This window comes from Camelus bactrianus, chromosome 7, assembly GCF_048773025.1.
Source record: "Camelus bactrianus isolate YW-2024 breed Bactrian camel chromosome 7, ASM4877302v1, whole genome shotgun sequence".
NCBI lineage: Eukaryota > Metazoa > Chordata > Mammalia > Artiodactyla > Camelidae > Camelus > Camelus bactrianus.
This window is the reverse complement of record NC_133545.1, coordinates 61,046,585-61,060,053: the sequence shown is the minus strand read 5'-3', so window position 1 is coordinate 61,060,053 and position 13,469 is coordinate 61,046,585. Positions and strand designations below refer to the sequence as shown.

Below are 13,469 nucleotides of genomic sequence, written 5' to 3'. Positions count from 1 at the left end.
GAGGGGTGTACAAAGCCATACCAGGCAGCAGTATCCTTAGGGATCTCACGATTCAGTTGCAGAGAGAGAATAAAACAATGTGTGAACACAACTTTAAACAAAATGTCCTCTGAGGATAGCAGAGGACACAGTTAATGAGAGGGAATCTCAAAATTAACCTTAGCCTCATGCAGTAACAGTGATACTGGAATGAGCTCTAGCCAGAGATCTCATTTCACTTTCAATTCTTCTGTCTGGCTAAATGATTCTTCTCTGGAAGCCACGTATTAGAACAATCTGGTACTTACCAAGCCAGGAGGTCCACTGTTAGTATTCCCAGGGCCTGGGCAATGTACTGAAGGCTTGACCCTTGAACAGCAGGTCCCCTTTTTAGAGGCTAATCACCAGGCTCAAGGGATCCTCCTCACATCTCCTGACCCTTGGTCATGTGAAAGTCAGCCGCCTATAACTTGTGCTAGTATAAAAGGGAAGAAGATTGCACATGAGAGAGTGAAGGAGCAAGGTAGCCAAGATGAGGGGAGGAGATATTAATAAAGTCTGGTAAAAAGGGTGATTTAAATTTCTAACATCAATACAGCCAATGCACTGGCCAAGAGCAAAGACACCTAAGCAATGCTGAACACATTTATTATCTTTAATGCCAAAAGACTTTTTTATGCTATTCCACTTAATATCACTGAAAAGGAGGTTCAGAAATTGGATTATATATAAGAAAAGTTGGAAATGTCATTTTGGGTCAGAACAACAATCCATCTAAATGAGTACTTTGCCTTTGACAGTGGCACCAAGGGAAATTTGGGAGAAAGAGTGGTTGGCACTTCCCATGAAGCCAGCCTCAAAACTCCCATTTAATAACCCATTGTAAATCTTTTTTGTACATAGATGTATCTAAACCCTTCCAGAGCCCTCTGTTTGTTTTGAAATATGTTGGTATTACAGTACCAACAGGAGAGAGCTAATGCTGAGTTGTTAGTTCAGCTTCCTGGCCCTCTGATCAAGTAGCTAAAATATGTTTTCTATCCCTGTGCCTGGATCAGCCAGGGATTCAACAACTCAGTGTCCTCAGGGAGCACCAATAACTGCAACAGCGGGACCTCAGACAGCCCATAATGACTGACTTATCCCTGCAGTTCAGTGAAATGAGCCTATAATTTGTGGTTGGCAGCCAAGGTTATGAGGACCAGTTCCACTACTGACCAGCCAAGGACCCTTGGGGAAGTCTCAAGTTTTCTGAGAATCTGGTTAACATACCTGCTCTTGGAGATATCCATTAGCATACCTACTCTACCTAACTCCCAGAGCCACTGCGGGGACCAATTGGGGCAAGTGTGACAGTGCTTAATGAAGGGTGGGCAAATTTTACTTGTCATCATTAGGTCCAAAATTTCCAGTCACTGGTAGTCACCTCTGATTTAAGCTCCTATTCCTGGCCCTCCAATTTAGGGAGAGGAGAGCCTAGAGTTTAAATTTAATCACTACCTTTCTCTGAATTGGTAGCCTATCAATTTTGAGTCATGTCTCCCACCAGTAAAAATGTGAACTCTTACAACTAATTTTATTAATCTACTTATATGTAAATGTTATATATGCACTATGGTACTAATAGATTATGTGCAATATAAAACCTACATGGAAAAAACTTTAAAAGACAGAAAATAAACACAAACAGAAAACAGCACAGTCCAGTGGGTCACTGGGCACACATCCTGGGGAGCATCATCTACCCACCCTCCATTTTAGAGACCACTGCTCTAAACAAGAACACATGGTGGGCTTCAGGAGAAGGCAGAACATCAATGAGCTCCTGAAATAGAGAGCTAAATTTGTGTATGTGTGCATATTTCCTAGAAAAGGGCCCAGAACTTTCTTCAGATACTCCAAGGGGTTCATGACCAAAAAAGATGTTATGAACCACTAGCCAAAAGAACAGCAGTAATCTGGACTTTTCTGAACTATTATGACTTTCATATCTCATCCTGGGTCTCTTACTCAACATGCTACTTCTCCTATACTAAGACCCGAGAGCATGAACCAACAGTGGCCCAAATTAAAATAGGGGTTTGTCATTTATTCTTTTACTTCCCTGCTAGGGACTTCTGTCCTATGCTTTAAGAAGGCTTGGGAGATGCTTTGCGACCCAGTTTTGTACTCTGCAACATCAAAATGCATCTGTCCACAGAACTTTTTCAAATGTGAACAAAGTCAATAAGGAAGACCAATTAATGAGTTATTCTTTTTAGGTAAAATATGCATATGTTAGTTATATAGTTTAAAAAAGAAGATTTAACCTAAAAGGGATTGAAAATCCTAATAGCATTAAAGGTTGTAAGAACAAAATAAGAACATGTTTTTCAACGACCCTCAAATCACCTCCTAGAACCAAAGGTCTCCTCCCTCATCTGACTGCTCCCATATAGAGCTATAATTCTGAGCCCAGGGTAGAAAAGTAATCTTGGCCAGAACTAACAATCCTATGGATTCTAGAAAGGTATCTTTAAAACTGCAATTCACTATATATTTAAAGATGTACTTTACTATTAAACATAAACATAAAATGTGCTTTTCTACTAAGGTAAATACTTTTTCTAGTGCAGCATTGCTGTTGGTGTCCAATGACTTCATTAACCATAAACAGCATGGAAAAAAAAAAACAGAAACAAAATTTTTAGTGCAATCTATTAATGCAAGGCAGGATAAGAACACTTACTTATAAACCACTGTGCTGAGTGGATGGCCTTTCTCTTCCTACAGGATGTCACTTCAAGTTTACTGCTCCCCCTGCTGACTGGATAAAAGAACACCCCAGCCTTTTAACACTGCCACATGCACACCAACAGAGAATAAAAACTCAAATTCAGAAGAAAACAGAACTGCTTCCTATACTTATTTCCTGCTGGCCCCAAACACCTATCTTCTCTCCAGCTGGTGGAGAGACAGTGTCCATAGTTGTCTACCTTTATGTCCTCAATACTCCCTTTTTTTCTTACCCTCTCTAATCAATCCTTAATATCTCTCCCATAGAGCTAGTATATGGAAGTCACAAGAAGACAAACAAAAACAGCAAAAAGGAGAATGGCCTTTTGGGTGAGCAGAGCTGTCCAATCCTGCAAATGTTGCCCTCAAATGCAGTGAGTAACCCTTCAGGATCTATGCAAGTGGTTTTTAGGGATTACATGAAACAGAGACGAAAGGATGTGACAGGAAGAACAGGGGCTTAGGAAATAGAGCTATCTGGATGTAAATCCTGTCTGCACCATCTCCTCATCTATAAAATGGGGATAATGGTGACACTATCCATCAGACTGTTAGGATCAGAAACAGGAATGCACAGCAGCTTGTAAGGTTGGTGGAGAGCAGGTACCTGGCACCATTGCTATCATTATCCCTACAAGACTGGATCTTTCCTAAAAGCCTTTAACTCCATCGCTAAGAAAAGTAATCACCTTTCTACAAGTACCATCTTTGACAGCAGTGGCCTAAAATGACAGTACATTTACAATTCAATTACACTTAAATTTCTTCTACCACAAATAGATTCTAGCAACCTTCCAAACCCTCACAATTTTGGTGAATCCTCTACAACTGAATTAAAAACTACCAAGCTTTTATTAAAAGCTTGAAAATCTCTTCAATTTTTTAAAATTAAAACTAATAATCCCACCTTAACATTTAAAAAAGTAACATTTCTGACAAGTAGAACAAATTCACACTCAACTGGTTTCTGCCCTATGCCATTAGGTGCTTCCAATCTTTGAGAGAAAGCTTTCTGAGTATAGAAATAGCCCTTTTGCTTGCTTGGAAGCCAGTTTTTCTACACAAATGGACTATATAACTCATACATGTTGAATTATCCAAACTTCGGACACTTAATTTTCACAATTTGATTTTCTAAAACTTTGTCTCTGGCAGTGGAAATCCTAACTCAAGAGTTATCAGCACAAGAAATGATCATAATTATTAAATTCATGCCCTCGATGTTCCTTACTTAAGGGCTTTAAACATCATTAAATCACCTATTATTGCCACAGCTTTGAATATCTGTATGAGTAATATTATAAATGGATCCACTTCAAAGAAACATAGAAGAAGCTTTGATTATGGTTATTTCCAACATGGTTTTTCTATCACTGTTTATAGGCCTCCTTTCCTTTATAATAAGGAAGTCTAAAATAATTTCAAAAACTTTATCAGTCTAACTAAAGTTTCCATCTACTACTTTGTGTATCATGATAAGATATTTTCCTACTCAAAAGAATTAAAAAAGATCTTCCTCAGATAACATCTAGAAAACTGCACATTTAACTATTTCTCAGGGCTATTTACAATGAATATTTACTTTTCGTAATTGCTGGGTATGCTATCAAAACACAGTGAACTGATGGTCAATTTGAAGTACCATATGTTTTCTTAGATTTTCTTCAGCTAAAATAATATAATAAACACTTACCTTACCACCATGAATTATAAAAAGAGCCCTGCTTTTCTTCTCTCAAGCTTGGGAGGGCTATCCATCAAACAGAGTACAAAGTCCACTAAATCCTTTGAAGCTTTGAAGAGAGAAAGACAAATCAATGCCAAAAATGATGTGCCTTCTCACCAATACACAAATTAAACTGTGTATTTTGTAAGATTTATAGGGTAACTGAACTTCTTTTATTATCATTTTTGCTAGGTATCTGTCAAGTGAGTCTAATTCAGTAAAATAAATTGATACATTGGGAAAAATTTCTAGTTTCCATTCTGGGTTGGGGAAAAAAACATGCAGACAGTTTAGTCACCCTATACCACTCATATTATGATTTAATTGGTCTGAAATATTTTAAAACTCCCTTGGTGATTGTATTATACAGCCAGTCTTGAGAAAAACTGTACGAAAGCCACAGGGTTCTGAAACTCTCCCTTAAGATCACTGGTAAAGTTGGAAGTGTGTGCATATGTGCCTTTTTCTAGGGAGAAAGTGTGCAATATTTCTCAAAGTTCTTCCAGGCCTCACACAGTATCTGTGTAATCAGAATTGCTGAGTGTGGAGCCAAAGTATTTATATTTTCAATGAGGTGATTCTTATGTACTCTCAAAGTTTGGGAACCATTGGTTTATTTCTGTCATCATGTTATTGACATATTCTTGGATGATTCTGTGCCCCGTCTCCCCAAAATGTTTAGGACCACAGCTCTAAAATCATGGACTCTCTAAGCTGCTTTAAATAAGAACATGTAATGGCTCATTGAACACATGAGCAATTAATTTGGGAACAGTTGCAGTATTATAAACGTGATTACTTATTGCAAACCCAATTAATCCAGTCAGGAGGAATGTTAATTACAAAGGAGTATGGAAATTAGCATGAGTGCATGACTAAATGCCTATATTCTAGCCTATTATATTGTCTGTCTGGTAATTTACTTTAAAAATATGTATATATGTGCATGTGGGCAATAAGGTAACATTACTCCACACTCAAGGGCTGATTAAGTAATCTTGGAAATACCCTAATTAAGAAAATCCACAGCTTTAGAGGTGGCTACTCCTGTATTTCAAATAGCACTATTGAAATCTACACCAGAGGATATATTAATTAGCATAAAAGATGTTAAAAATAAATTTACATTGTTGAAATAATGGTCTTGAAGATACATTGACTAGCTGTAAGTATTTAATATTAACAAAATTTGGGCTAAGCCTTGCCCTGCTTAGCATACCACATAATAGCAGGACTGAGAAGAAAAGACACATAGTGCAATATGTCTTCAACCACCAGAGGCTACTTATATTTACCCAAAGCTCTTGAATCACTAAATTGGCTTAGATCAGTTCACAAAATGACTACCCCCCAAAACTGAGAAATGGCAGAAGGTAGCCAAGAAAATGATGAATAAAGCAAAACTGTATTTAATTGATAAAAATCAAATAATGCTCAAAACAGTAACTGTATTTCTCCATAAGAAGAGGAATATCAATCAAAACAAATCCAGATATAGCAGAAAGCAATTGGGAGTCTTCCAAAGCTCCCAAGAATCTCCTAATTTGGGAATAGCCAAGATTAACTAGGTCTGTGCTTTCATAGTCCCTCCCCCTTGGGTATAACTGAAAAGATAGAGACAGAGCCTTAGTCAAGCTGGGCCATCTGACTCCTCTCTTCAGAGAATTTAAAACTTGAAGTACAGAATGGCAGAGACAGGGAACCACTGAAGCTGAGGCATGCTAACGACAGCACTCTTGAGACAACTATGAATTTCTGCTGATGAGGTCCCAGAACAGTACTAGTTTGGTGTTGTTCTTTGAATTATGAAGTAATCCAATATCCTTCCACTAACATTCTTTTTTGCTTAAGTTAGAGAAAATTGGTTTCTGGTGAATTGGCAGAAATGAAGAAATATAGGACAATCTTAAAATAAGTAGATACTTAGAGGTAGTAGAAATAAGAACCAAACATTTGAATGGTTTTTAAAAGTATCCAAAGAAAGAACATCATTGGGAGACAATTCTCTGTGGGTCTTTGGTGTTTCTGCAAAATGTCTTGCAAGCAAAGGCACTGACTACCTTTGTTTTGAACTATCTTTTAAAGGATGTTTGTATAGTGATAGTGAACAGCCGTAGTAGAGAGAGAGACAGTATCTCCTTCCAGAGTGGAGGGCAAGTTACCCTCCAGTATAATAAGAATGTTTCCCTATAGGGCAAATGTCAGGCAGGTTTGCTTACAGTCCACTGTAACAGACTTGGGCTCCTTCCACTTAATGTTCCTCAGTTGGGACACATTCACCTGAGTTGCTCTGCATTGCCCCCATGAAACTTGGGGGCAAGGGACTAGAAGCAAACATAAAGCTTATGTTACTTGCCTTGCTGTAAATGATTAAAGTCCTTTGTCTCTGACCCAGAAGTCACATGTCTTCTGCCAGCACCTATTAAACTGCGGCAGGCTAACATCTTAGCTTTAAAGCAGAGAAAATTTCAGACCCTTCACAATTCTTGACAAACATTTCAAAGAAGAATTCATATCAGAATGAAGCTGCATCAGTTCTGTATTCCTGACTGTCAAGTTGCCTAGCAACTAGTTGGTCACCATTGATCTGACAATCTGCAGTAATGAAAGACCATGCTATGTAGAAAAGTGTGATTGAACTACATGCTTTTAGATGACAGAGACTGTCTGATTCATCTCTGCAACTTCTTTACCACCTAGCCCAACACCTAATATAGACTCTATGCTCAATGATTTTATGTTGAACAAATTGTTAAGTGAAAGAATTAACTACTAAAATGACACTGCTGGGATATGGATAGAGTTGCAGTAAATATGATAGTTTTAAATCTTTATCTTAGGTACTTTTCCTCAGAATTACTGTTTCTTCAGGTTCATATAAATATAAGTAATAAAGATCCACTCAAGGAAGCTTAAGAGACAGGGAGGGACACACCTAGAGGAATAAGAGCAGGAAAGGTAAACAGCCTTCCTGAAACTGGAGCTGGAACGTGCTCCTTTATTTTTGGGGGCTTTAGAGATCTGAAAAGCAGGAATTTGTGACTTTTTTCTCTATAGCTCCAAAGCTAATCTGGTTCATTCATATTCTGCATGTCTGTCCTTTCAGATCTGCTATTAATTGGCAACCTTCCCCCCAACCCCAACTTGCTATTCTAATTCCCTAGGGAGACATTCCAGTGCAGTTCATAAATCCCTTGGCAGCCTATTAACTGGTGACCTTTGAGTTGACATCACACCAATTATGATCATTAAAGTCATGTGATATAGCACGTGGCCACCTAGGCATCAGAAGCCATGGGTGGGGCAATTTTTAAAGGGAGGTGAAAGTATGAAAGGCCATTAGTAACCTCGCTACTTGAATGTCTGTTGCCAGTCTATCCTCACCTTCTTTCTTTCGCTTCTTTCTCCTGAAAAATATGCATCTTATTTCACATGGTTTGAGTATTTTTCTTCAGGTAAGGACATAAAACACAGTGTTCTTACATATTAATTCTTATTTAAAAATGCTTACACCAAAAAAAATTGTGGGAGAGGGATAAAGAACATGAATTAAAAAATAATAAAAGACAAAAGGTCATTAAATGTGAAAAAAATGTTCAATTCCCTCAGTAATTAAAGAAACACAAAATAAAACCTCACATGGTCTATAGTTAGGCCTCTTTTAAAAATAATGTTTTAGCCAAAAGATTAGTCTCATATACAGTTGGCATGAATATAAATTGGTACCAAATTTGTGGAGAACAATTTATCAGTATGTCTCAGAAGCCTTAAAAACGTTTACCCTTTTGTCAAGTTATAATTCCACACCTAGGAATGTATCCTAGGAAATGGATTTTTCATTTTTCTAAAGATTTTTGGACAAAAAAGAGTTCATATGAAGAGCTTCTCATAAAGCTGTGAGATCCTGTTTTTCAGTCCACTGCCCAAATCAGAACAACACACAGCTATCCTCCAATGCAGCTGTTCAGAGCAACCTAAGTTTCACGGGAGAGATATGCCAGTCTGAAGGACAAGCAAGTGAATCACAGAGGTCTTCTAACTTTGAGAAATGCCATCGCTATTTGCAGCATGTAGCCAACAGAAGAACCAGAACACTGCAGCTCTCAAAAAAGCCAGGGTGGAGGGATAAATTGGGAGTTTGGGATTTGCAGATACTAACTACTATATAAAATTAGATAAACAGCAAGGTCCCACTGTATAGCATAGGGAACTATATTCAATACCCTGTAATAGCCTATAATGAAAAAGAATATGAAAAGGAATACATATATATATACATATATATATAACTGAATCACTATGCTGTACACCAGAAATTAACACAACATTGTAAACTGACTTATACTTCAATAAAAAAATTATTTTTGAAAAAAGCCGCAACAAATATATTCCTTGAACTGGTGTACAGGACTAAGTGCCAATCCAACCCTCTGAACTGGAGGTGTCATGGCAAGAAGTCTCAAAAAAATACCAAAGATTGTATTTAAAATATATGCTTCATTGCCTCCTCTTTCATTGAAAGCAATCCCCAGTTGGTTATTGTGAAGTCATATTCCTCTCCCTTCTATATCTTACCAGCATAAAAGTGTTAAAAAATACCTGAAAGAAAGACATTATAACAGCAGTAAGTACATGTGCGAAAATAATGGCTGATCATCACATCATACCTCAGGCGCAATAGCTGTCATAGCCTTACTTATAGCAATACAATGGAAATGAACCAAACGTCTAAAAATAGTTGATATGATTAAAGTAGATATGGCACATCCATATGATGGACTGCATTGCAGTTATTCAAAATGTCTTCAAAGAATACTTAATGATATCAGAAAAAATAACTGTATACTAAAACAAGTAAATTACAATGAAGTTGCATCTCATGGAGGGGACAGGTTTTAAAATCAGCACAAAATGAAAAAATCTCATATGGTTAACACTACCTTTGAAAATCTCATTTGGACACCAAATACCATAACTTCAACAGTTTTTCTTTTTAGTATTAGAATACATACCTTTTTTCTATGATTAAGTATCAAAGCAGCTGACTTGAGTTTTGACCACATTGCAGGAAAATTATGTATTTTTACCATTAGAATTATAGCCACTATAGCAAGAAGCATATACCATAAGAGATACAGAGAGAAACTGACTGACTGAGGAAACAGCAAATTCCTATCCCCTATCTCATTGCTTATTCCAGGGCATACACTCATGAAGAAAATGAAGGCAAAATTTAAAAATTGTTGTCTCTCTTATACACACAAACTAAATTTCACATAAGTAAAAATTGTGTAAGGACTACCTGCATAAATCATTATAAAAGTCTAAGTTTATTTTACAATTTTCATTTTATAAAGATATGCAAAAAATCCAGAAAGGGTGAATGTAAAAATTTAATAGCCATCGTCTCTAATGAGATTATGGGTACTATCAGATTTCTTTCTTTTATCTTTCTGAATTTTCCCCCAAAATGTAAATAAACATTTAATACTTCCATTGTCAAAAAAAACAGTGATTATTTTTAAACAGCATTCAAAAAACATAGATGATATCTTTAAAACTAAGCCTTATTTTATTATAAATGCTTAACAATATGTAGCTTTGAGTGTGCAATTTCTGTATCCAAAGAACAAGTATTTGGTTAAACAAACTACTGCTAAACACAACAGAAAGATGAGAACACATCTATAATGCAACAATTTCAATCAACAGAATTCTATTAGCCTACCTCAGTAAAGTAGTGCTATTAGGGATTATTGAACAGAATTTGGAAACGGCCTCCTTATATTGAACTGGACATTAAAATGTACTTGTGTAAAGAAAAAAAAGGAAGGTTCTATCCAGATATGGATTATATAAATATACATACAACAGAGTCAATAGTAAATTACCTTAGGAGGTGCCTTCTGAGTGTGCATAAATCCCTACCTTCTATGTGCTTCCCTAAAATATCATTAAAATACCTATTACAGCAATACTTTCTCTCCTTCATTCATAAAAGATGCAAAGACGCATTCATGTAATAAAGGAAATTTCTCACTGAAACACATATATCACTCTAGTAAGTCTGTTTAAGTGATTGAAAAAAATAAATGTCTCATATGATAAGGATTTAAAAGACAGGTCAATTAAAATAGTTCTTTGATTATGTAAAATTACTGGCGGTTGATCCATTATGTCAGATGTAAAATGAGATCAAACTGTACGAGTAAGTTTTAAATTTTCAGCATTAAACTGAATTAATACATTGAGCAAAGACATGGTTCAAGTAGGATTGAAAGGATCTGTTAAAACCAGACTGTTTAGATCCATTAGCAACACAGCTACAAAGACCGAATATCTTATTAGAAAGCAGTGTAGGCTGTGGAAAATTAATAGAGAGTGCTAGACCCAATCTTGGTGTAGAATTACATGGAAGGGATTAGGAAGTGAGGGGAAGGTAATTAAGTAGAAAGAACAGCCGGAAAGAACTGAAAAGCGAAAGATCAGATGGTCTGAGTTTGAGCCCCTCACCATCTGTTGGCAATCATCAAAATTTATTTGATCTTATTGTATATTTACTTTGTAAAAGGAAAAAAAAAAAAACCTCATTCTAATGAATGAATAGGTGAGATACAAGACTAATGCCTATTATAACAGAGCTCATTATTACAGCAAGTAAAACCATTCCCATTGCAACATAACAAATACAATTAATGCAATCTAATTGTTCCATCTTTGTCCATGTCCCTGACATCAGCATCATAAAAAGGTTCTTATGTTTTCCTGGCCTTTTGTGATTTAGTTGGAGGGCTCTGTCTGTAATTTTACTGTCATTGTTTATTGTATGTCTGTCCATGCAATTTGCTCTTGTAAAATTTCTGAGTGACTGCATGTATCCATTAGGAAAGTAGGTCAACCAGCCACTTATGTTTCCCCTTCTAATCAGCATCAGCACCTGTCATTTCAGTATCAGTTAAGGATGTTAGTATCTACCCAGTTATATAAGGAAGAAAACTCAATTCTTTCCTCTGCTTTACCTCTGGCTCCCATATTCGCTCAACTACCAAATCCTTCTAAATGTTTTTCCTACTTACTTTACCTTTTAAATACTCCTCTTCCTCCTCTCTTTTTCATCTGTGCGGCAACTGTTCACTTCAGGCTCTTGTGATCTTTCACGTTAACTACCACCTGCCTCTTTTCCTGTCCCCCTCAAATCCATCTCCCATCACACAGAGAAAATACAAATCTAACCTTTCAATTCCCTGTTAAAAGATTTCTGTTTCCACAGTACTTACAGGATAAAGTCAAAAGGCCTCTGTGTGGTATATGAAACCCTTAACCACGGTGTCCCCTGACAATTTCACTTCTCTAGCTCTTCTCTCCCATCTCACAGTTGATACCCTTCAGCAAAACCAGAGTAAGTTATTTATAAAGCAACTACTAATAAATAATTAAGCAATTTTTATTATAATCAACTCACGACATGCCCCAAGGATGAGTATTTTCATTCATTCTTTAGGCCTGTGCCATGCATTACTATTTTAAAACTAGTTGCCAGTATCTAAGAGTGAGAGCCTTGAAAGTAAGGTAAAACAGACTACACAGCCAGCTGTCACACAGCAGCATTTGTGCAAAAGGTCTCCACACAGCTCAGAGAGACCCGCAGACACATTACCATGCTTCTGGATACATATTATGGTATTGCCCACCAGTGTGCAGCTACATGGGAGAGCTGTGTATTTTCCTTTATTAAAAAATGATTGAGACAGTGTTGTCTTCTGTCTGTATCATCTTTCAGGTACCTAGCAACACACTTTTAACGTGCCAGATATTTGAAACCTTTATCAGAAAAGGATGGCTGCCTCAAACCAAGGGATTCATTTAATTTGGTTCTGAAGTTGCTTGAGGGAAAAAAAATTGATGTCAGATTTTTAATTTTAAAGTTACATTTGTATTCCAGATGGACTATTTAACAGTTCACATAATCAATAAAATCACTGCTGAATCCAAGGCTGTGTTAATGAGATATTCTAATATCTGAATAAGTGGTTTCCTTCTGAAAAGTCAAATCATGTTTGTTTGCTTGTTTAAGTTTGTTAATCATAAGAAATTACCTTCTTTTGATGAAAAAAATGCCTGACTGCTTTCACAAAGTAGTCAGCACCTTACACATGATGTTAATTTCCTTTGAGGGATTAACATATCTTGATAAGTAGAAATATTCTACCTACTCTCCCTACCCTCCTCCCTAGAAAAGAATCTGCATACCCCAATTTGTGTAAACTGGTTTAAAATGCTGATTCATTACTGTGCCAAATGCCAGAGAAGAAATATTTTTAAATATTGGATAGTCTACATACTTATAAAGGGATGAAATAAGCATTGAGCTAATAAAGTGTGAACACTCTCCATTTTTTAAATATTAATTTTTCTTTTTGGAGGAAAAGATGACAGTTGTATTTTTTATTGGGCAGCACAGTTTTCTACTATACATTTTTAATGGCTTTATTGAGGTATAATCAACACACAATAAACTGCACATATTTAAAGATACAAATTGATGTACACATTTGATATGAATATATGTACTTTATCATTTCTAGTTAAAGTTAGAAATGAATAAAGAAGAACACTATCAGCTATCCATTTTACTATAGATAACTACAATTGAAACTTTAGAACATGCCCTTCCAAGTTTTAAAAAATCTATCCATATACATGCATGAATAAAATAGATATATACTTCTATCAATTTGTGAACAAACTACATATACTGCCCATAGTTTCCCATTTTTCTAGCTGAAGTTTTCATGAATATTTTCCCACATTAATAAATATCTTCCTAAAGATTTTATATATATATGAAATGCACATTTTTGTTTATCAGTAATATAAAACAATTACAAAATGAATAATGAAGGAAAGTTCCTCTAACTAGGAAATATAATTATAAAAGTAGCTATATACATAACCACTATTAAAACTCTAAAATAATTTTAATCTACAT

At 36.0% G+C, this 13,469-nt stretch overlaps 1 long non-coding RNA gene across 9 annotated transcripts in view; it reads right to left on the bottom strand.

Annotated features, from left to right (window-relative positions):
* Positions 1 to 13,469, bottom strand: part of LOC105082918 (uncharacterized) — a 456,837-nt gene that overhangs the window by 336,347 nt on the left and 107,021 nt on the right. For all 9 annotated transcript variants that reach the window (XR_012508216.1, XR_012508218.1, XR_012508219.1 and 6 more), the window contains 3 exons: positions 4,448 to 4,547; positions 2,708 to 2,785; positions 288 to 454 (listed from right to left, as the gene is read on the bottom strand). This is a non-coding gene — a long non-coding RNA (uncharacterized LOC105082918). The remainder of the gene's footprint in view (positions 1 to 287; positions 455 to 2,707; positions 2,786 to 4,447; positions 4,548 to 13,469) is intronic.